Source organism: Heteronotia binoei, chromosome 21 (genome assembly GCF_032191835.1).
Source record: "Heteronotia binoei isolate CCM8104 ecotype False Entrance Well chromosome 21, APGP_CSIRO_Hbin_v1, whole genome shotgun sequence".
NCBI classification, from domain to species: Eukaryota; Metazoa; Chordata; class Lepidosauria; order Squamata; family Gekkonidae; genus Heteronotia; species Heteronotia binoei.
This window is the reverse complement of record NC_083243.1, coordinates 172960958-172986834: the sequence shown is the minus strand read 5'-3', so window position 1 is coordinate 172986834 and position 25877 is coordinate 172960958. Positions and strand designations below refer to the sequence as shown.

The 25877-nt window shown below is 43.3% G+C and overlaps 1 protein-coding gene across 1 annotated transcript in view; it reads right to left on the bottom strand.

Moving 5' to 3' along the window:
- The window catches only part of SPTB (spectrin beta, erythrocytic), a 206409-nt gene that overhangs the window by 180021 nt on the left and 511 nt on the right, over positions 1 to 25877 (bottom strand). The window lies entirely within an intron of this gene.

Sequence of the window (25877 nt, the reverse complement as noted above, 5' to 3'; positions counted from 1 at the left end):
TCGGCCGGTCTCGAATTTACCCTTTTTGGGTAAACTCATTGAGAGGGCAGTGGCGTTGCAACTACAGAGTTTCCTGGAGGATGCTTCCGTCCTTGACTCCCATCAGTCGGGCTTCCGCCCAGGTCATGGGACGGAGACAGTGCTGGTTGCCCTGGTGGATGATCTCCAGCGGCATCTGGACCGAGGCGGCTCGGCGGTACTGATGCTGTTAGACCTGTCGGCAGCGTTCGACACGGTCGACCATCGGTTGCTGACTTGCCGTCTTGCCGACGTGGGGATTCAGGGGTTGGCTTTACAATGGCTTACCTCTTTCCTCAAAGGTCGGGGACAAAGAGTGGCGATTGGGGGTGAATTGTCCCAAAGATACCCGCTGGATTGCGGGGTCCCTCAGGGAGCAGTTCTATCCCCGATGTTGTTTAACATCTATATGCGCCCTCTTACCCAGATTGCCCGGAGATATGGGCTGGGTTGCCACCAGTACGCTGATAACACCCAGCTCTATCTACTTATGGACGGCCGGCCTGCCTGTGTCCCAGAAAACCTGGACCTGGCATTGCAGGCCGTGTCTAGATGGCTCAGGCTGAGCGGGCTGAAGCTAAATCCGACGAAGACAGAGGTCCTTTGCCTGGGTCGCCGTGGTCCAGGGAGGGAGATTCCCTTACCGGCCCTCGATGGTGTGCCTCTGTCAGCGGCACACAGGGTTAGGAGCCTGGGGGTGCTACTGGAGCCTACCCTAACTATGGAGGCCCAGATAGCAGCCACTGCCAAGTCCGCATTTTTTCATCTTAGGCGGGCAAGGCAGTTGGCCCCTTTCCTGGAGGGCGACGACCTGGCAACAGTGATCCATGCAACGGTCACCTCGAGGCTGGATTACTGCAATGCCCTCTACATGGGGCTGCCCTTGTGCCGAACCCGGAAGTTGCAGCTAGTGCAGAATGCCGCTGCCCGGCTGTTGTTAGGGCTCCCTAGACGGGAGCACATCCAGCCGGGGCTTCGAGGACTGCACTGGCTGCCGATAACATACCGAGTTCGGTACAAGGTGCTGGTTATGACCTTTAAAGCCCTTTATGGTCTGGGACCTGCCTACCTTAGGGACCGTCTCTCCCCACATGTCCCCCAGAGAGTGCTGAGGTCGGGGTCTCAGAACCTCCTTATAATCCCTGGGCCAAAGGAGGCCCGTCTGAAAGCGACCAGGGACAGGGCCTTCTCGATTGCAGCTCCCTGTTGGTGGAATCAGCTCCCGGAGGAGGTGAGGGCCCTGCGGAACCTTGAACAGTTCCGCAGGGCCTGTAAAACAACCCTCTTCCGGTTGGCATATAATTAACTGTGAGCAGAATGCCTGAATATTAAATCTTAAACATCAGATTACCGAATATTGGAAATCTGAAGGACTGATTTAAGTAATAGTAGCATAGTGTATATCAATGTGAGTTTTATGTATTTTTAGGCTTTTATGTATTTTATTGTATAATTTTAATTGTATTTAAATCGACCTTTGTTAGCTTTTATTGTTGTAAGCCGCCCTGAGCCCACCTCGGTGGGGTAGGGCGGGATATAAATCGAATAAAGTAAAGTAAAGTAAAGTAAAGATTCTTTTGCGTGCATTGAAGAGAAAAACTATTAGGCTTATATTCCTCTCCCGCCCATAAACTTAGAGCAGCTTACAATAGTTTTTCCAACAATAAGTTTTTATGTCCTAGAGGTGATAATCAAAAAATTAAATGACTTGGGAAACAACATTTATTATTGTATGTTTATTTTAAAATTACTGCATTAGTAGTGAGCCTCAGAAGACTGCATTCATTGCCTTAAGAGACTGTTCTAATAATTGGCTCGTATTTTGAAAATGGAGCTTTAGGCTTATCTTAACTGTTTCTGGGAGAGGATGTTGGGTTCTTCATGAGTTCATATAAACCAGTATAGTGTAGTGTTAAGAGTTTTGGTTTAGGATCTGAAAGAACCAAGTTCAAATCCCCACTCTACCGTGGAAGCTTTCTGAGTGGCCTTAGGTGGTCCCAGCCACATGTATTCCAGCATAAGCTTTTGGAATACGTTTTTTTAGTCTCTAAAGGGCTCCTGGACTCCTGTTTTATCTTGCTAGTACATACGAACGTGGCTACCCATCTGGAATACAGACTTGTGTAAGTTCTATCCACATTGTTTTTCCAGTACTTCAAACTCTGATGATGGTAATTAAACTCTCATCCACATGCTGATATTCTGTGTTTGCTTGAGGTATTTATGCAACAAAAAAACTGTGTTTCTCCTGATACAAAATGGAAGCTTTGAACACAGATTCCAAAGATTTTATCCATTTCCTGTTTAATGAAACACACAGAGGAACCTGCATCTCTCCCTAGATACAGTAAAATGTTGATTTTTCTTCCAATTAATGGCAAATGTACAACATTCAAGTATCACTGCTTTAATATTTCTATATGAAATATCTGCAAAATATATTCTCCCCCCCCCAAAAAAAACGAGAACAACAACAGCAGGAAGCCTCAGATGGAAGATTCTACTTCCTGTTAGGGGTGCCAACCCCCAGTTGGTTTGGAGCCCCTCCCCCTGCTTCAGAAAGCAGAGGGGGGGGCTATCAGAAAGCAGAGGGGGGGAAGGCCACTGGGCATTCCAATATACCCTATGGAAACTGACATAGAGTATAATGGAGAATTAATCCATGGGTATCTGGGGCTCTGTGGAAGCTGGATGTTTTTTTAAGGTAGAGGCACAAAATTTTCAGCGTAGCTGCTGGTGCCTCTCCTCAAAAATTCCCCCAGGCTTCAAAAATATTGGACCACTATATATAAAAGTAAATGCTTTTACTGTTTAATAAAATCTTTGACATTAAAAGAAAATGGACCATCGGGTCCAATTCTGTGAGCCCCAAAAGAAAATGCCCCTGCCCTCCATTAATTTCAATGGAGGGAAAACATTTTAAAGGAATGAGGTCCCTTTAAATGCAATGGCCAGAACTCACTTTGGAGTTCAGTCATGCTTCTTCCTTCCCCTCTCCCAGACCCTCCTAGTAAATCCCCTGCCGGCTTGTCTGCTTCACCTGGCAACACTACTTCCTGTAGCTCTGTGCACAATTACTTCATTTTATGGAGATTATTATACAAACTCATTAAAAGAAAGAAAATTGAATTCGAATTGTCTTTTTCTTTCACTGTGGATAACCTGATTCAATTCAGTTGTAAATAACATCTGTAATGTGACTTTTTATCAGATTTTGTCTGTCCAAGGGTGTTTTATCTCCTGCTTATGCACCTTTCTGGCGCAAATCACAACTATAAAAAGCTAATGCTGGTTAGGCGAGGCTCAATGTTAGAAAACCCTTTGGCTTTTATAATAAGGATGCTCAGTTTCATGTAATGAGACTCAGGGATGGACAAACAAGAAATGGAATAATTGTCTTTCATTATAATCTACACTTTCTGGAATTAAGGTGGTACACTGTATGCCACACCAAGAGTTCACTGAGCTTATTCTGTGCATACTGAAGTTGCCTGCCACCACAGGCTCTGCTTCCAGAACTTGTACCCTGAGGGGCACATTTGGCTCACATTCAGCACTGAAGTTTTATTGAACAAAATTAAGCTGGGAATTAATTAAGATTTTATCAGGCGTTGAGGCTTTACCGTCCTAGTGAGTTTGTGTGTTTACTTTTGTCAAGCACTATGCTAGAAGTGTTGTGTTGCTGTTCTTACCGTCACCATCTTTCCATTTTTCATTCATATATGCTCTCATATCATAGCCACATGCTACATCGGCTAGAGAAATTTAAAGGCACTATTAGACTAACATTGCTCTGTTCTCCCCTTCCTTTCATACAAGAGCCCACGGCAAAACTGTCGCCACTGTATGGCCTTGAACAGGTCATTGGCCCTTTCTCCATTCAGCTTTGCTTCAGATCTAGTGAGCACTGAATCCACCTGCTACAAAGTCGCATCATTCAAAATGCTTCCACATTTAAAAATTTGCTCCTCACCTTTTGCAGAGTTTTACATCTATATTTGCAAAAGAAGGAAGGAAACCTGCAGGCCCTTGCCCCTCCCAGAGGCTGGAGGTTCAATTCAGCTGTCTCTCGAGATTTCCCAGTCATAGGTGGTGGTGGGGATTGAAACCCCAGTCAAGGCGCTGCTGTCACCCACACTCCCAACCACCCAAAACAGGCTTTGCTGGGTGGAGCACGTTCTCCTCCGAGTTGGGCCTCCTTTGCGAGGGAAGCCCGAGGAGAGCACACACCAGTGCACCTGAGCAACACTCCTAGCGCCTTTTTGAATCAGTGCTCTTGCAAGCGAATGGGGAGGAGTTTGAAAATTATGAACTTAGATCTGGATGTTCAGGAAAACTCCTGTTCAAAAGTACTCTTGTAAAGTGAGGAGCAACTCCAGGGTGATGCCATTTTCAATGCCCATTCAACAAAATGAGTGTAGAGGACTTCGGAATATGCAAAGCAAGACAGAAGTGAAGACAACATGCAATGTAGGTGATCACTTTTAAATGAACACTGAGAGGATTTTCTGCCAAGTGTAGAAACAGCCATGGTCTCTGTCTAATCAGAGGGCTGTTGAATGGTTAAAAATGCCACTCACAGGTTTATGGAGGAAGGGCAGGATATTAATGAAATATTTTTAAAACACATAACAAGCTTAAGCAGATATAGAAAACAGAAACACAGTTAAAGACTCAAGATGAGCCTCCCATGTTTTATACATGTCTTCTAACAGACCTGAACTCGAGTGACGTTACTTATTTTGAACTCTGAACTCTGTAACTTTCATTTCCTATAGCTGTTTGAAAACACATCTATCTGACCACTAAGACTTGTGCAAGTAAGGACAGAAATTATGCTTTGTAGTTGATTTGCTTCAAGACATGGTTAACTATCTATTGTGTTGCTCTGGTAACGAAGTGGGAAGACTTGGCCTTTGACCTTGATACTCTAAATAACTCTAGGTACCACCTTCCATGAGAACAAATGTTTGGTTGGTGGGAGAGGCTTTGCAGGTGCTTTTTTGACTATAATATTGTGTAACCATATTATTTAGTTATTCCTGGCTTTGGGTGTCTACAGCACAAGACTATGCTCTGTACATGATACCAATAAACCTTTTACTCTTTTACCATGAGAATTGGTCATTTGGGTCAGTAACTTACAAATTTATCCAATAACACAATTTATCCAAGAACATAAATGAATCAAAGCTAGACTTTAAATCAGAGGTGTCATATATATGGCTCAGGGACCACAACCGGCCCATGCAGATCTGTTTTCTGGCTTGCAAGTGAAGAAGAGGAAGGTGGCGGCAGCAAGAGCAGTGAAAAGCCCTGCATCAGGTTGGCTGGGTGGAGGGTCCCCCCTTCCTGTCTCTCTCAGTTGGGCCTGGCTGAACATGTGTAGCTGCCACTCCCTCTCCTCCTGTCAGAGGCAAGGGGGGGAAGTGCACATGCTAGGCCTCCTCCTTCACTTCAGCAGCAGAAGCCTCCTCCTTCACTACTGTTGCCACCGCCTTCTTCTCTGCCTGCCTCTCTCTCTTCTTCTCCACCATGATGCTGAAGAAACAGCCCTTTGGGAGAACAGAGGGGGGAAGGAAGAAGAGAGAAAGTCGTTATGTGTGAAGGTGGTGGTGAGAGGGAGCTGCTGATAGAAACGGATGTTAAGGGAAGTGTAGGAATGGGAGTGCCAGAGCGTATCTCAGAGTGGGATATAAGGGACTGGAGAGAGGAGCATGGAAGGGAAGGGTTGAGTATGTGTGGTGGGGTGTGTGGTGGGAACTGCATTTGGAAAGCCATGGGAGTGGAGGAGAAATATAGCTGTTGGGGTGAGGGAAGGTGCTGAGTGGTTGTGTTGGGGGGGCAGGTGGCATGCAAGAGCAGGGGTTTAGTTGGAGGCTAAGATAAAACAGGAGTCCTGAGCCACCTTAAAGACTTAGTGAGATTTTGTCAGCTGTACTTTGCTTTTCTCCTCAAATGTGGACTTAAAGCAATTTATAAGTATCATTCTCCTCATCTGTGTTTTTGTTCTCACAACAACTGTGCAGGGTATATCAGGCTGAGAAACTGACTGGTCAAAGTTACCCAGCAACTTCTGTGGCAGAGTGGGGCTTATGAACCTAGATCTCCCAGTTGTTAGTCCCCATGCTTGCACCTCAGCACCATTGGGTGTATGCGTGTCTTTGTGGAAGGTTAGGTCTCTAAGTGGGATTGAAGTGAAAGGAAAGGAATAGTCAGTAGGAACAGATTTGAGATTTGCAGGAGAGTGGATTAGTGTGGATGAATCACACAGAGATGTGGGAGACAAAGGCTGATTTAGTCTGGGCATTGACAGGTGGCTAGCGAATCTGTGATGGATTCCTGATTTTTGTGGTGGATTGAGCAAGTGTTGAGGACAGTAGCTCAAGTTCCTTGGAGAGTTTATATTATATGTGTATGCTTGGGGATGGACCTCTCCAAAGGGGAAGAAACCCAGCTTGACATACAAAAATACTTTCAAGGTTGCAGAGAAAAAAACCGCTGATCTAGCATAGCAGGGAAGTGTATTTCCAGAGACGGAAGAGGACCCTTAAGATTTCTTGTGCTAGTGAGTGAGGAGGATAACGGACAGGAAAAGTTTCTGTAAGGTGAGGGAGGTGTACTCAAGGCAGATTACATATAGTGAGTCAGTACAGTTGACAAAATGAGACATTGACACTGCTCCTCACCTACCAATTAAAGCATGCCACAAATCGCCAGGTAGGTGAGGAAGCAGTGTAATGCTTTACTGAAGGATAAGCTTTCTGAAATTGACATCAGCCAATTTTATCATTTGGAGGGTCTGAATTGTCCCAGCTTAAGGCCTTTGCTTCTAAAATCCTCTCTGTGTTTGAGACAACGTACGTCTGTGAACAGCTCTTTTCTGTAATAAGTGTTAATAAATCAAATGTACATTCCAAACAGCATACTCAAGATTGCTACAGCACAGATGTTGACTCCAGATTTTGATGCAATAATTCAGAGGAAGAGGTGTCAGTTATCAAAGACTGTTAAATAAAGGACATGCTGTTAAGAGTGTTAATATTTTTAAATGTTTATATTTTGAATAAAAAATATTGTTAAACGGGTTTGCCTGTGTCCTTTATTAAGTTTATATCTCTGGTGTCTGGCATTACATTTTATGGCCCAGCCTGACAGTGACATTTATGTCCAATCCAGCCCTTGTAACAAATTAGTTAGACACCTCTGTTGACGCTGCTAGCCCAATAAATGGCCCCTCCTGTATACCATTAAAACATTTCCTGATTATATTAACTCATCCATCATGATAATGCCTTACTGTAGAATAAAGCCAAGGAGAGCTCTCATTTTACACACAATGACTGCTGAGCAGTAGAAGTGGGTAAAGTGTTGGGCCAAGAATGGTTAATACACAGAACAGTTTCTCAGAAGCATATCAACTGCAAAGCGGATATTGTAATTCTAACCTGCATTCAGTACATTCCAAAAAGGCATAGAGACTGGAGTGTCCTGTATCAATTAATCTGCAGCAGCATGGAAGACATACAAATAGTCCACATACATCTCACACTAAAAATAGAAGGCAGTTACATAAAAACAACAGCATTACAGACACACACTCAAAATACCTTGGAATTTTTCTCTTCCACTTACAACCTGCTTCCAAACTTCAGGGCTGCCATCTCTCCCTTTTTATATTATATGCCCAAATCTCTTTGAAGCGGATAAGAATACTCCATTTCTGGAGTTATTTATTTTCACCTCCTCTTCACTTAAGATCTATATATCAAGGTCACTTCACAGAACAGATCATTTCCCCAGCTTCCACAAGCCCTTTGCTCCATGTCCCATCAAAACATCTAAGATCAATCAAGAACACCCTCCTATGTCTACCACCTAAACACTCTTAGAATTATAAGGGTACAAGAAGAAAGCATTTTGGTGGCTGCTCCTCAGCTATGGAATTCCCTTCTTCCATTTTCCAGCTGCCTTTTCTCCAAAGAGCTTAGGGCAGCATACAATATTCTCCCTTCCCCATTTTATCCTCCCAGCAGCCCTGTGAGGTAGATTGAGAGAAGAAGCATGAATGACCCAAAGTGAAACAGCAACTTTCCTGGTCAACTGGGGATCTGAATCCAGGTCTCCCAAATTCTAGTCTAAAATTGTACCTTCAACATCATACTGGATCTTGCAAATGCACATCTAATCATTTTTAGACTTTTTAAAATATATATAACTTGCTTCTGGTGAAGTTAAAGTTGTGTGAAGGCACAGCTACATTTTTTGCTACATATTAATTGGATGATTTTAGAAACCTGCTCTCAGCTTTCACAAGAAAGTAGGCTATATATAGCTAATGAATTAATTTACATTTTATAAATACGTGAAGAATCTAAGATAAAAGGACAATGACTTGCCAAGCGCCACCCACTTAATGAGCACGTTAACGTATGGATCTCCATGTTAGAAGTGAAGGACACACACTTCAGATGGCTCTGCAGCATTTATGAGCCTTTGTGCACTCTGCTACCAATATAACCCATCAGGTTATGGGCCCAGCCTATTTCCTGCTATGACTAAGGTAATGCAGACCAGCAATTAAGGAGTTAAATCTGCTCTCAGCAGCTAATGAGGAAAAGCTATACAATAGCACAGGTACTGGTGTATTAAGCACAATATATCCTTCAAAACATCACCGGTTGAATTATCACTCACACAAAAAGTGTATAAACAAACATTTAGTGCACAGTTTATAGTAAGTCCATACAGCAAAATAGTAGAATGAATACCCACATGACGCTCCCTCAGACTGTTTTCTAAAGTCATGTTTCAGAGGCACTGCCTTCAGCCACTTCTTGCAGTTCAGAATCTGGGTGGAGACAGGGGTGTCGTTCTGCACAATTTCTCACAAAGAGATCAAAAAGACCGTATTTTCTGGATTTCCTACGGTTTCGTTGGTTTTACCCTTCGTCAGTCTTCTCTCAATGCTCTTTTAACTGGAGCCACAATACAAAGAATTCAATCATGGATCAATGCGTACATGCTCAAGTCTCTTTCCTCCAGCCTATCTCCTGCTGTGACTAAGGTAATGCAGACCAGCAATTAAGAAGTTAAATCTGCTCTCAGCAGCTAATGAGGAAAAGCCAGCTGATGCAGTTTAACTGAGGACAGGCCCATAGAGTCAGTTTAGTGTACTGGTTAAGTGCGGGGACTCATATCTGGGAGAACCAGGTTTGATTCCCTACTCCTCCACTTGCAGCTGCTGGAATGGCCTTGGGTCAGCCATAGCTCTCGAAGGAGTTGTCCTTGAAAGGGCAGTTACTTGTAAGAGCTCTCTCAGCCTCACCTACCTCACAGGGTGTCTGTTGCAGAGGGTGGGGGAGATTGTGACTGCCCTGAGACGCTGAGATTCAGAGTATAGGGTGGGATATTCCAGCCAAGCGACTTTGCTACCTCACAAGAATGACAGAAGTACCAGAACCAGTGACATGGGAAGAAATATCCTAGCTACCACCACAAGAGGTACAGTTTTGGAAGCAAGCTGCACAAGAGAAGCTTGAAGCTCTATACAAGAACATTGCATGAACACTTACAAGGCTACTTCCAAGGAGAAAAACTGGTTGCAAATCAGTTTTCAAACTGAATCACAGTGCAGAAGGTGAGATCCAGCACCACAAAGCCAGACTAGTAGCTAAAGGATACTTACAGAAACCTGGTGAAGACTATGATGAAACTTTTGCACCAGTAGTGAAACACACAACAGTAAGAACACTGCTAAGCATTGCAGCAAGCAAGGGAATGCATGTTGAGCACTTAAACATGAAGACTGCATTCGTGCATGGAGAACTAGATGAGGACATTTACATGCAACAACCTCCTGGATTCATAGAAAAAGGCAAAGAAGGACTTGAATACAAACTTAACAAAAGCATCTATGGGCTCAAGCAAGCAGCTAGAGCTTGGGACATGAAACTGAATAACATATTACTTCAAGCAAACTTCAAGAGGAGTGAATCTGATCCTTGCCTATTCATCAAACATAAAACTGGCAAATTTTCTTACATATTGGCTTATGTTGACAATTTTAGCATATGAAAAGCCAGATGACAGTGAGCAAATAGCACACCATCTGAACCAACAAGTAGAAATCAAGCAACTAGGAAACATAACACACTACCTAGGCATTCAAATACAAATATACAAGTCCAAATCCTGGACCCATTCATTCTGATTTCTGCCCTGGCCATGGGACAGACACGGTGATGGTCGCCCTCACAGATGACCTCTGGAGACAGCTGGGTTGGGGTGAGTTGGCGCTGCTGTTGCTTTTGGATCTGACAGCAGCATTCAGCACTGTCAACTGCAATCTGTTGACCTACCACCTCACCGACATAGGAGTTAGGAGGACTGCCCTACAATGGTTTTCCTCCTTTCTTCATGGTTGGAGAAGGAGGGTGGCACTCAGTGAGAGGGTCTCCCAGCAGTACTCACTTAAATGTGGGGTGCTACAGGGGCCATTCTCTTATCGATGTTGTTTAACATCTATACGCACCCTCTCACCCAGCTGGCATGGAGGTATGCACTGGGTTGCCATCAGTATGCTGATGGCACCCAGCTCCATCTGTTGATGGATGCCCCGACTCTGCCCCAGAAAATCTGGGCAGGGCATTGGAGGTAGTGGCTGAGTGGTTAAAACTTATAACAGAGTTGACTATGCTGGGGTGGGGTATGTTCAGGAATCAGGCTCCAGGCTCTTGATGGGACACTGTTGGTGCCTGCACTGAGGATTAAGAATTTAGGGGTGATCCTGGATGCCTCACTTTCTATGGAGGCTCTGGTCACCACTATTGCCAGATCTGCCTTTTATCATCTTCAGCAGATCAAGTAATTGGTTCCATATCTTTCTGTTCAGGACATGGCTACAGTGACTCATGCAACTGTCACTTCCAGGTTAGATTACTGTAACACTCTATGTGGGCTTACCCTTGAACCTGACCTGGAAACTCCAGCTGGTACGAAGTACAGAGGCATGCCTGCTGACTGTGACATCTATGCAGGCGTATATTCAGCTGTTGCTCTGCCAACTGCACTGGCTACCAGTTGAGTACCAGATCTGCTTCAAGGTGCTGGTATTAACCTTTAAAGCCCTGAGCAGCCTGGGACCAGCATATCTAAGGGACCATCTCTCCCCATATACCCTCCCCCCCCATCCCCGGAGAGCCTTGCACTCCACTGATCAATATCTGCCAGTTATCCCTGGCCCCTACCTGATAGAACATTCTCCAATTTGCGATCAGGGCCTTGTGGAACTTATTGCAGTTCTGCAGGGCCTGTAAAATGGAGCTGTTCCAGCAGGCTTTTAGTTAAGGCGGTGGACACCAATCATCTGGCCTCCCTACATAGTAGTTGCCCTGACCATCCACCCCATGTGGAGTCCCAATATGATACGTATTGGTGACTCCCATTACCATCTATCCAGCACTGGGGGGATTCTGAACTGTTATATTTATCTCACCATCTTTTAATTGTCTAATTATTTTATTCATGTTTATGTACCAACGGATTTTTAATGTTACTTGCCCTGAGCCTGCTTAGAGAAGTGTGGGATAAAAATTTAATAAATAAATATAAATAAAAACAAAGAGAGAAAGGTGGAAGCTTTCTTATCAACCAAGTGCAAGAGATCAAAGAACTTATAACATTTCTGAGAATACATCATTCACCAACTCCCATGGAAGTAAGCTACTTAAAACAATGGGTTGACACTAAAGAACTACCTGCCAACAACAGATATCATGAAGCACTAAGCTTCAGGCAGAACCCATAATCAGGTTCTAGTTAACTCTTTACTATCCATTTTACTATACAAATGACTTCTGAAACAAATGCAAAACAGAGGGACTGTGCTCTCTCCTTCTCTCACACACTCTACAAAAGCTACATGTAGCTTTTCTACATTAGTATACTGACTATACCAGACATTAGCACTGCGGTAGGATTCCTGTGCAAAAAAATCAACCAAGACTGGAATGCAATTAAGATACTTGTAAAATACCTAAATGGTAAAATACCTAAAGGGCACATACTGCACACTTTAAGCTTAAACTACCAGTCAATAACAGTCCTAAGCTAGTGACATATGTAAACGCTGACTGGGGAGGAGACCTAGATGAAATGAAATCCATTAGTGGTCTCATATTTTTCTGTGGAAAGGGAGATGTAAGCTGGTCAAGTAAGAAGCAAGATATAATTGTAGTATCTACCGCTGAAGCTGAATACATATCAGAGGTGTGCAAGTTTGTCAAGAAATACAATGGCTGCATCAACTACCGACAAACTACCCATAGAAGTACATGAAGACAACCAAATCTGCATTCATCTGTCTAAACAAGAAGATGTGGATATGCAAAGCAAGCACATCGATATAAAAGATCACGTAGTGAGAAAGCTGCAAAATAAAGACATCATCAAGCTGACCTCCTGTCCAACAGAAGAAATGATTGCAGGTGTTCTCACTAAGCCACTCCCTAGAACTCACTCTGAAGCTTTAAGGAAGAAGATGAATCTTGTGAGCTGAGTAATGAGACGCTGAGAGGGGGTACTGGAAGTGCAGGAATTTGTGCTGTCTTTTGCTTGAGAAGACAGAGGAAGACTACAAGAGGGTAAGAGGGATAGAAGCACTGGGACACTAAATATCTTTCCCTTCTCTCTTTCTCTCTGATGCTATCCCTTTGAAGTGTAGATTGCTTACTCTTAGGGAAAACTTTCTTCCTTCTGGCATCTCACTTGCTTTCTACACACAATGCCAGCTCTCTCTATCTTGAGAACAGGATGCTTTTTCGTATCTCCATCCATCCACCTAGCTAGTTAGATTAGATTATGGAACCTAGCACTCCTCTATCCTATCTAGAATGGAGTTCCTTAAAATAACTCATATTAGTTTGCAAATATAAAGAGGCTCCGTGTAACTTTGTTCTTGCCAGCACACACACGCTCTCCAGATGGCTCTGCTGCACTTATGAGCATTTGTGCATTCTGCTATCGATATAATCCATCATTCCAGAGGTCACTAGTTCTAGTTCTACACTTAAGAGGCAATCATAGGTATACAGAAAAAAAGGAACATTTAGCGCTCAAAAGATCAATCTTAGAATCCTGTTAGAATAGGGTTGCCATGTCTGAGCTGGAAAATTTCTGGAGATTTGAGGGTGGAGGCTGGGGATTGTGGGGTCGGGAAAGAGGAGGGGCCTCAGAAGGGTATAATGCCATCGAGTCCATGTTCCAAAGCAGCCATTTTCTCCAAGAGAACTGATCTTTGTAATCTGGAAATCAATAATAATTTGGCCCCACCTGGAGGGTTGGCAAGCCTACATATAAAGCCCTGCACAGGGAGAGATGTTGCTCAATCCCTGAAGCTGAGCAGTAGTGAGGCTACTTTAGGAAGAAATGTATCCCTTTTTCCACAGTGGGGGGTAGGGTTGCCTGGTCCAACTCAGGAAATACCCGGGGACTTTGGGGGTGGAGCCTGGAGACATTCCCATTCCCTAAAACAAATAAATACAAAGACAGCAGTGCAGTTCCCCTGAATACAGTCTTTATTTCCCTGTCCTCTTTTTTGCCTTCAAAGGGTTCACCAAAAGCTGCAATTCCACTAAATGAAAGTGAACACACACACACAGCAGCCAAAATAAACTATCTACAAGCCCACACTCACTGGTATAAATTGCTTTACTCATGGAAGTTGCTGAATGCCTGCTATATTTCAACCAACCTTCAGACTAACACGGGAAAAGAAAGGAAGAGAGAAGTCTAGGGGGTGAAGTTTTCTCCATCCCATAATCAGGTTCTAGTTAACTCTTTACTATCTATTTTACTATACAAATTACTTCTGAAACAAATGCAAAACAAACAGAGGGACTGTGATCTCTCCTTCTCTCACACACTCACTGGGAAGAGCCATATTGTTCTGCCTGCTCACCACCACCCCCATGCAGCTTTCATGTCCTGCTGAGATTTGTTTGTTCTTTCTGGGTTCTTCGTGCCATAGATCTGGCCATACAAATTCATCATGCCCTGACTTAAATAGGCAGTTGCCTGAGGGCAGGGAAGGTACTCTGGGCCCTCTGTATCCCTGTATTTCATCTGCTTTAGGTGGTGTGTGTGCATGTGGAGAGGAAGGAATCCTTGGGAGGGACATTCTGCTGTGGCAAACTCAGCAAGGCTCTGCCCCTTTCCTTGACAAACCTAGACAGCCTTGGTAGATGGACAGGCTCAGATTACAAATGGATAGTGGAAATGCCTTTCTGTTGGTTCAAGTGGTTTTTTTTTTCTTTCCAGTATTTGATACTACTGCACTATCAGGTGGGCATACAAGGAGTGCCTTCGCGTTGATGTCAGGTTTTTCTGAAGATAGTGTCAGATGGAAAGTCTGTAGTAGAACAACTTTTGAGTCCAAGAGCACCTCAAAGACCGACAACATTTCGCAGGGTAGAAGCTTTCATGAGTCAAAGCTCACTTTGGGTGCTGCTACACTTAAATGTTAATCTTTTTTGAATGAAAAGACACAGAGAGAATGGTGAACGGGCATGCAGAGTCTGCATCCTTAAAGTTGTGTGAGGTGCCTCAGGGTTCTGTTCTTTCCCCTATATTACTCAATGTCTATGTGAAACCACTTGTGAAATCATCCATAGCTTTGAAATTGGGTGTCATCAACACACTAATTTCACCTGGCTATACATATCCTTGATTAAGCCTCTGGATGTTAATGTGTCAGTTCTTGGGTACTGTTGGATGTCATGATCAGGTGGTTAAGCAAAAAAGTTAAAGCTGAATCTAGAAAAGATGGAAGTGATGCTGGTCAGGAAATCTAATAAACTTGGGGGAGTTTCATTGCCCACTTTGGATAGGATGCGTTTAGTGGTGGTAGATTCAGTTTTAAACCTGGGAATGCTTTTGGATCTGACCTTGAAGACAAAGAAGCAATTTATGTACATATTTAGATCCCATTTTTCAATTACATCTGGGTTGAAAACTGTGCCTTTCTTTCGGCACACAGCTGACCTGGCAATGCTGATCAGTTCTACTGTAATATTGAGAACAGATTACTGCAAAATGTTCTATGTGGGGCTGCCCTTGAAGATGTCAGGAATTACCATTGGCACAATCTGCCAAACTAGCACCACCACATAAGGGTGGCACCAGAGGTGGGGCAGGGGAGGTCAGCACCACCCAAAGGAGCTCACTACCCCAGTCGCCACCCCTTTGCTGGACACATCATTACCTAAAGGAAGGGCAAGTTTCACATGTACAAGAATGTCCATATGTTATTGATGTAGGCTTTTGATGGTTCACCTGCAGCTCTGATGCCAACAAAGGCTTTTTACAAGTACTATGGACATACACTTCAAGATGCTAGCAGATCAGTGGCAGTCTTGGAAAGGGGAACTGCTAAGGATGGGGGTACATTAGAGCCTGTGTCGATTTTTCTGAACTTTCTTTGGTATCAGCCAGGCTGGAATTTGTCGCTTTGTCTGTGTTAACAGGACAAAGACAATTAAGTGCCAAGAAGGCAAAGTTTAGCCCTCCTTAGTTTGTTGACATGATATGCTGCAGTCATTGGCCATTTGACTTCCACATTGCCATGCAAACCTGTGTCTCTTGATCACGGATGAAAATCTGTCCTCAAGTTTCCTCCTCAAACACAGTTAACTCTCAGAACAAAGTTAGAGCAGAGCTACACTGAGAAGCCTGCAGGGGAACACTTCCAGGACATTCAACGGGTGACCTCAAAAGTAGCCGCTTTATTGCAAAGAGACTTCACAAACAGAATAGAAAGGGAAATAACTGAATTATAAGTTATTAAACACTTGGAACAAACAGCCCCCAGGGATATTGGTTTCTTATCTCATTAAATATGCTATTCTCACCAAGGAATGCTATACATTCCCTGTCTTAATGTTTTTTCTTTTTTGAAGTAGGATATTATAATAGTGATTGTGATGCAATGCAATATATTGCTATGCTCTGAACACTAGAACACCAAGAAAAAGGATTCTATCAGTTAACTCCATGCTTAAGACAAACAAAATGTTATGTAACCACAACATCTATGTGTGTCCCCTTGCCCAACTGATCTGGGGGTTTAGGCTAGGGTGCCATCAATATGCTGATGACACCCAGCACTATCAGTTAACAGATGAATGGACTTGGCCCCAGAAGTTTTGGACAGAGCTTTGTCAAGCTCCACCCCGCGAATTTCCAGCTATTTCCCAACTCAGAGCTAACAACCCTAGGTAGCAGAGCTACTGAACATAGAAAAGCTTCTAGAAGTTGCACAGGAAGATATATCAGATACAATGTGGATGGGGATAAAGTAATTTCAGATATGGTGTGGAGGCAGGATTAGCCAACATGGTACAGGAGAGGAGAAAAAAGCCTTTCCAGAATCTGAAATTGTCACATCAAAAGTCTTTTATGGGTTGGATTCAACCAGCTTTTCTACTGGTTACAACGGGAGGAGGGAGCTCCCTATGATTACCAAAAAAAGTTATGGTGGGGCTCATGAAACCTACATGAGCAAAAGATGTGTGGGACGGTTTATAATAAGAAGGAAAATTACATAAGATTGAGTGAAAACACTAACTGGACTATTCTATTGTATTCATAACCAAATTTGCAAGCCAAAGGACATTCTTTGATACTAGTGACTGAGGCTGTGAATGAAGAGAAAGTGTGACAGCTAGCAACTGGCATACTGCAGAAGGCCACATTTGCACAAAGCAATTTTCAGGGATCACATGTACTTATTTAATTTGTACTCGCTTCATGATAATTTTAGTTTAAGGATACCCCACAAGAATAGTACTTTTGAGGGGAATTTACAGAACAAAACTATTGAATATAAGAAATGCATCTCAAATCCTTTTAAAACCAGTTCTGATTGGGAGCAACTGGTATATTAGGGTTCCTACCTGACTATGTAACAGGGCTTTTTTAGCAGGAATGCATAGGAATGCAGTTCTGGCTGGTTTGACCATGGCTCCAGCTCAAAAAAGGTCTCCAGCAGAAGGAAGGCACTAGGCAGCAATGCACTCCCAAGACCACATGCTCCATCGTCTCTGCCAACTCCAGCCTCCAATGGGCTTGCAAAAAGAGCAAGAGACATGGAGCAGCCCATGAGTGCCCTCTCCTAGGAGAAGCTGGGCCTGCAGCTGCCCACTCTGCCACATGTGGCTCTCTCTCTCTGGCTGTGTTGGGGATGGGAACATCCATGAAATGCAGCTGATGGCACTGTACTGTTTTGTGTCAATATGCAGAAAGTAGCCTACTGAACAGATGATGCAACTACCAGTAATGTCAGGGGGTGTGGCCTAATATGCCAATGAGTTCATGTTGGGCTTTTTCTACCCAAAAAAGCCCTGCTATGTAAACAAACAAACAGTTGGAGACCTGAACAGGAAATATGAAGAGGAAATTGTCATTATACAAGAATAAAAATGGTAAACTGTTTGATAAACCTAAATGCATTCCTTTAGTCATTTTAATGTTGTTTGTGTAGCTTTTAGGGAGCTATAGGGTGGTAGTCCCCCCAATTTACTGTGCTAAAAAAAAACACTGAGGATCTCAAGAGTTTGTGAGCTGACTTGTACCTTTCGATCCCTCAGGACTGGCAGCTGGTTCCTGCAGAAGCTTGTACTCAATGTGCCATTTCATTATACTCATATGCTCCCATTCAGCGAACTCCTACAGGGGATTCAATAAAGATTCATCACTCCCTTGTCACTAAGAACTCCCACATTACATTCAGTGGTGCCAGTGTCCACTCTACGGAACTTAATGAGGGACCTCTTTCTCTTTCACATTGAAGTTGGACTGTGCTCAGGAATTAACACAAAATATGAAGACTGTATAAGAGTACGACAGCACGGCACTTTCTGAATATTTCTGAATGCAATGCAAAATCTTACAAGGTAAGCATTCTAGCAAACATCTAACAAACATCCAGCAAGAATGAATGAATCTGAATCAACCTTGACCTTTTCCCATAACTCAGAAATCACTGTCTGAAGGTTCAGACTTTCTCTCACATGAAGTTCAGGTCTACACATGAAGTATCTGACAGACCATACAAGATGGGTGGGCTGCATTTGACTTGGTTTGTCAAAAATTGTGCCTGCTTTATTATGGAGATCAGTTCATTGAAGAGATTATGTAGCACTTTTGGCCCAGTAAAGAGCAAACGGCACATGCAACACAGAGAGAGAGAGAGAGAGAGACAAAACTGACAACATTACACGTTAATCTCAGACTAGCCAAACCTAGATAACAGTATTTCCGGATTCTATGCCAGACAGGGCTCCTATATCTTTAATATGGATGAGAGAAGAGATGCAACAGTAAGTTCTTTAATGAGAAAAAGCATATACAGAAAGCTTTTCTCTCTTCTGGGTGTTTTCACACACACTAAATCAGGGGTATTAAACATGCAGCCTGGGGGCCGAATTAGGCCCTTGGAGGGCTCCTATCAGGACCCCGAGAAACTGGCTGTCATCTGCTTCCTTCTCCCTCACTCTTGCTTCCTTCTGCATAACAGCTTGCTTTGCAAGGCTTGCTCAATCACACAGGAGCTACAGAGCAAAGCCTCTATTTTCTCCATTGGCTGAGGCTCATCCCTTGGGGAGGAAGGAGAGAGGGAGTGCTTGCTTTGCCAGGCTCTCTCAATTGCACAGCAGAGCTACTGAGCCAAGCCTCTCTTCCTTCTATTGGCTGAGGCTCCTCCCCCTCCTGGTCCCCTGGGGAAGGAAGTAAAGAGCCAGAGCTTCTTTTTCCCAGTTTCCTGGATCCCCTGGGAGAGACACAAAAAAGTACCTTTAAGACCAACAAGTGCTAATGTTTTAAGTATGTTTTATTTTAAGGGGTTTTTTTTAAAGAAAATCTTTAATTGTGTTTGCTTTTGTCCTTTATAAAGTTTATATCTCTGCTACCAGATCTTAAATAGATCCACATATGGCCCGGCCCGACATGGCTCAGCCCAATAAGGTCTCATTTCTGTCAGATCCGGCCCCCATAACAAATGAGTTTGACACCCCTGTACTAAATAATGAACTTTCAATCCACTTTCAATGCACTTTGCAAGTGGATTTTACTGTGTGAAACGGTAAAATCCACTTGCAAACAGTCACTGAAGAGGACTGAAACTGTATTACTTAGCATGTGTGAAAGTGCAGTCTTACAGCTCTTAAAAGATTAGTGAGTTGGCTGGTATCAAATTAGGTAGCTTTGAGAGATCATTAGCTCACCGTTATCTTAAACCAATGACTTCTTGCTTTGTCTCAACACTTAGGGTTGCCAGGTCCAATTCAAGAAATATCTGGGGAGTCTGGGGGTGGAGCAAGGTTGTGGCAAACATAATTGAACTCCAAAGGGAGTTCTGGCCATCACATTTAAAGGGACCGCACACCTTTTACATGCCTTCCCTCCATTGGAAATAACGAAGGATAGGGGCACCTTTGTTTGGGGCTCATAAAATTGGACCTCCTTGTTCAATCTTTTTGAAACTTGGAGGGTATTTTGAGGAGAAGCATCCAATGCTATGATGCAAATTTGGTACCTCTACCTAAAAAAACAGGGGCCTCCAGAGCCCTAGATACCCACAGATCAATCTTCCATTATACTGTATGGGAATTGGTCTCCATAGGAAATAATGGCGTGCCCGGAAGACATTTCTGTCCCCTCCTCCACTTTCTGGTGACCCTGGAACGGGGGGGGGGGGCTCTAAACTGGGGGATCTCTTGCCCTCAGCTGGGGATTGGCAACCCTACTCGACATGAATTTTATGCTGGACTTGGTCCATTTCTTAATCAGTAAAATCTAAACTTTAATTTTTACAATCCCAAATATTTATATCAGCCACTTAAGAATTTTAATTTTAAAACAGGGCACCAACTGAGATTCGCAGCTTTCATTAGCAGTCCTTCCAAAAATGACAAAGACTTGGGAATATTTTTTTCCAGTTTGCTTGGGTTTCACAGTTTTTGTAAAGTGCAGCTCACATTCTAAAATCTGTGAAAGCACTCTGAGAAAACTCCACAGCATCACATAGTATAATGTCAAATCTGTGAAATCACTCTGAGAATACTCCAGAGCATCACATTCAATACAGAATCAGAATTGATAAAATAATGGTTTGGGCTCAGCCCCTAAACCCAGTCCTTTGAAAGCAGATTTTAGCCACATGTGGAGACTCAATTGTTGTTCATCACTTGAATGTAAAGCTTACAATGGTTAGAATGTACATTTGGTATAAAAACAGCTCATGTCTTTCCTGTATTAACATTCATTAAGATGAAGAGACATTCCTAACATCACTTGAGAAAATATAAAACTGGGAAACCATAGCATTGGAATTCAGGTTAGGGTCCTACATCACTCTTCACAGCAGGGTTCTAGAACTGACAGTTTTTAGGATTAAGTTATATAGCAAGATTAGTCAACTATCTGCTTTGGTAAACTATGCTATTCATAATATTTCAGTAAACAATGTATTGAGAATAACTATAGTGCCAAGCGGGGCTTTTTTGAGCAGGAATGCACAAGAACACAGTTCTGGCTGGCTTGATGTCAGGGGGTGTGGCCTAATATGCAAATGAGTTCATGCTGGGCTTTTTCTACCAAAAAAAAAGGCCCCGGTACCAAGAAATGTGAATTCAGCCCTCTGTTAATTCTGCCCTCCATTAATAACATACCTTGTTTCTCAATTTGGAAAACACTCTTAAAACTTACAGAAAGTGGAACAAGTACAAAAACAGTATGAAATACACAGGAGCTGTGTAATCTATTTTAGGAAAAGAGCTTGAAGAATAGTTGTATGTGAAATCAAAATGGTGTGAGACTGGGGATCACTCTTACAAGACATTAAGTGTATCTATTTTAAAAAATACATCCCCTGCCTTAAAAACCAATAATCTAATTGATATTTTCTGTCTATGACAATCTGTATACATTCCAGAGAGATCCTAGAAGGAAGGATGGAGTATAAACATAACAACCCCATAAGGAATTGTAGGAAAAGGGAATAATTTGGAACACCCCCACTCCCCAAATCTCCCCTTTCCATTAGACTTTTGTTTAATTTACTCTTAAGTGCTGTCAAGTTTGGTGTAGTGGTTAAGTGTGCGGACTCTTATCTGGGAGAACCGGGTTTGATTCCCCACTCCTCCACTTGCACCTGCTGGCATGGCCTTGGGTCAGCCGTAGCTCTGGCAGAGGTTGTCCTTGAAAGGGCAGCTGCTGTGAGAGCTCTCTCCAGCCCCACCCACCTCACAGGGTGTCTGTTGTGGGGGAGGAAGGTAAAGGAGATTGTGAGCCGCTCTGAGACTCTTCGGAGTGGAGGGCGGGATATAAATCCAATATCTTCTTCTTCTTCAACATTTCTGCCTCCTAGAGTATATTCAATCCTCCTCAAGCTAGTCTTCAGAATTCCCCCAACTCCTTTCTCGTAGTTAATCAATGAAGTTGGCTTGTGGGCTCCCAAGGATGCTACAGTGCAGGGTACACAGCAAACTTGTAGTTGGGCAATGGTCCAAGACTCCCTCATGAACTTGCTTGGACATCCTAAGTGCAGTTCAAGTTTTTTTTTATTAGCAAGTATTGTCCACATACAAAGGGCCCTTCCTTTGCTCTCCTGCAGGGAGTTCCCTCGCTCCCTTCACTTTCCCTTGAGTTTGGGGAGTTCTTTAGCTCCTGCTCCTCACTTTCCTTTACCCATCCCAGGTTTTGCCTCATTGCCTTCTTCCTGGCCTTCCCTGACATCCAGACCCATCCCCTGAAGTTGGAGGCCACCTTTTTTTTGTTGCTGTTGTTAAACCTACACTTGGAATAACTCTAGTCTCTGTGGGTTTGTGGTTCATCTTCAGGATGTGGCTGCGCCTTTCACTCTATGTCTCAGCCGCCAGTGCTGTGATGACAACCCCACAGTCCCTTGTTCTTGGTGCTGCCCCAAGGTTACAGTCGTATTTTTCTATGTACCTGAGGAGCCCTCAAAGTGCTGACCCCTTACTTTGCCTGCCCAGTTCTGCTACTTACACGACAGGCAAGGGGGCCAGCCATTTTAATATAAACTACATCAATGCAAAAACAAGATAGAAGAAGGTAGAAGATATTGGATTTATATCCCGCCCTCCACTCCGAAGAGTCTCAGAGCGGCTCACAATCTCCTTTCCCTTCCTCCCCCACAACAGACACCCTGTGAGGTGGGTGGGGCTGGAGAGGGCTCTCCCAGCAGCTGCCCTTTCAAGGACAGAGGCTCAGAGCGGCCTATAATCTCCTTTATCTTCTCCCCCTACAACAGACACCCTGTGAGGTGGGTGGCATTGACAGGGCTCTCACAGCAGCTGCCCTTTCAAGGACAGAGACTCAGAGCGGCCTACAATCTCCTTTCCCTTCCTCCCCCACAACAGACACCCTGTGAGGTGGGTGGGGCTGGAGAGGGCTCTCCCAGCAGCTGCCCTTTCAAGGACAACCTCTGCCAGAGCTATGGCTGACCCAAGGCCATTCCAGCAGGTGCAAGTGGAGGAGTGGGGAATCAAACTCGGTTCTCCCAGATAAGAGTCCGCACACTTAACCACTACACCAAACTGGCTCTCCTGTTGACGAGGTGTTGACAAAACCTTATAAATATAGCTCACATTCAACTTTTTTTCTACATGTAGAAAGGCCGTGTGTAAAACGAATATTAATTCTAACATCATCAAGAACACTTTCTGATCTCAACAGTCCCTAATCAGAACAGAGGGCTACAGAATCTGCCTAAGGGTTACAAAACTTGCACCACGAGAAAGAAGCAAGGCAGCTGGGATATGTGATCACCCAACTTTTGATATGGCTGATTTCTGCTGGGTCTGCAGAAGCCATGGGAATGTCAGTACTGCACAGCACAGGACATTTGGAAATCAGGCCTTACATTATACAGTTTATTATTTTACGAAGTACAAATGTTAAGAGGAAATTATGAATGAAACAAGATCAGGATATTTTCTAAGCAGCTTCTTATGAAGTGCTTTTCTGAGGCAAGATCACAGCAGTTAGGGTCACAGGAAGATGGCAGGAGTTGGTGCTTACAATTAAAATAACACCAGATGCCCTAGAAAGGAAGGATCTGGACCTTTTGAATGGGCTGTAGATAGACAACAGATACACTGCAGCAAAGAATAAAGCATAAGAACAAAGAATAGAATTTTGATAGGCACTTTGAACCAAACCAATTGGTACTAGAGGGAGAAAAATAAGCTAACAATAAGCACAATTCGCAGAGACCCAAAGATCCACAGTTAGGGTTCAATGATACTTAAGCTAATAAAAGCAAATTTTTTTAAAAAAAAAATTCTTGTCACTTTTGTCTGTATGCTGCTGTCTCTCTCCACATTCTGACACAATGAAGAATAATGAGTTCAATTCACAGATGGCAGAGAGTCCATTTTTTCCTATATTACTAAACATTGACAGATGTCTTCCCCAGAGACTGCTAGTGCTGATTATACAGAAGTTGGGCATTGCAAGAAAACTTTATTCCCCTTTATTTATTTATTTATTTAATTTATATCCCACCCTCCCGCCAAAGGCAGGTTCAGGGTGGCTCACAAACCAAGGGTCGACGCAAGCACATATTTGGCGGAGCTGGGAATGTAGCAACTGTATGCCTAAGACCCTGACCCTTACCACATTTACTGTATTTACTCAGATGAGGGAGGGAGGGAGGGAGGGAGGGAGGGAGGGAGGGAGGGAGGAAGGAAGGAAGATTTGCCTTATATTCATACACAAGGTGGAGTTATAGCCATGTGTCTGTCTGTCTGTGAATGTGTAAAACATGTTTAGGTGGTCACTTTACACTCATGGTTGCCTTCCTTTTGAATAAATACATAGAAGCAAGCAGGTCCCATCATTTTCACCAATTTTTACTCTGCAAAATCAGTTTAAGAATATAAGCCTAAACTTACTTATTCAATGGGAATTACTTCTTGGTAAATATATATGTGCTCAAGACAGACAAGTTAAATTACTGGAATATCCATAAACTGTATCACACTGTGGTTATAGTCCCATATTCGATCTAAATAATGTAATATTTTTCTAACTGCCCCCTTAAAAAGAAAAGATATCTAAAGACACCTCAGATAGATGGAATGCAAAAATATTATGAAACAGGACAGGGCAGTTTCCAAGGTGGAAACTGTCCACCATTAACACTGATACAATCCTGCAGTCTACACTAGTTCTATTTGTCATGCTAGTAACTATGAACGGATCAAAGTTACAACCCAGTATTCCCCACGGGTCAAAAATATATGTCGGTCATTGTTTGTCAGTTTCAAGCTGTGGCATTTCTGCACACTGGAGATGCTGTAAAAAAACCAAAGCCCTCCAAAACTAACAGCAGGCTCCTATATACTTTCAGAAAGATCTAAAGAATCTAGCATTCTCCTGTCCTATGCACATCAGAGAAGATTATTAATTTCAACCAGGTACCCCATCCACTGATATATATAGAAGCAAGTATACCTAACATTTCCAGACACCCATGCCTGATGAAGAAAAACGACTTTCATGTCACAGTTGGTTCACATAAAAGATAACATCTTTATTCTGTAACTTACGATCTGTAAAAGAATACAGTGATCTCATCCTGCTACTGTGCGAGACCAAGAACTGGAAAGGGGAGGAGATAACTGACTTCACTGTGTTTATCAAGACTAATAACGTCTCTCGAATGCATGAAATGTTAGACTGGCCACATCCAGCTAAAAAATTCACAGGAAAAAGATGAAGGGTTCTGTAGTATAAATGCAAACAGATTAGACATGGTTTTATGTAATATATCTAAGCAGGAGGCTCTGCATTTATACTGTAATGTGAAACACAAATGTAATTTTTTTCCTGAAAGCGAATGATCAAAGAAAGCTGTATGTACAATTCAGAACGATACTGTATTTTCATTCACCAAATGGCACTAAACTCTCATACTACCCACATATTTTCATAATGCAGCGCTGGCAATCACTGGATTTCCCCAAAGCAAATAATCTACACTCCACGGTCGAAGACCATGAACCAAATTTTATAAACATATAATAGGAGACAAATCCGTTGAATCCTTTCCAAATTGGGAATATGTGTCTACATAAGGGACAGCCTTAGTCAGAAGTCTGAGATTCCACGGGGGTCCCAATTCCAGACAGGGATCCTCTTTGTCTGTTGCAGAAAAACAACAGGGGAACTTGTCGTCATCAGCGTCATCCTAAGCAGAGTTACATCCTTCTACACCCACTAAGTATAAAACACTTAGAGGGATGTAACTCTTCTTAGGATGTCATGACAAAGGGGTGTAAGGTGCCACAAGACACCTAGAATAAGAAGCAGGAACACAGTCTGAATTTAAGCAAGCAGGAGAGAACTGGGATATGAAAATAATCCTGGAGCAAGCCTGTAGGGGCTTCTCAGCTCAGTGGGGCCAATGATGGGTAACAGCTCACTGTGCAGGTAGAGACAGCTAGCGATCTGACACTGATTACCATTACCAATAAAGGATCTGAACCCAGTGGCCTGACTCTGCTGGCTTCCGACTATCAGAGGTCCTCTGGGAAATTTCCCTGTAAGTTAAATGACCAGTCAGCCTCTGCAAACAAGAATCTGTCCTAGGCAAGCCAGAATCTATCCTAGGCACCCAGCAGCATAGCATCTGGGCAATGATGACATGGTGAGGAGTCTGGGAAACCTTCCCCACCGCTGTAACCTTCTTAGCGCTCCTTGTGGAGAATCCACCGCCAGGTGCGCAGCGGTTCAAAACCTTGCAGAAGACAGGCTTCCCCCAAACGCCTAACTTT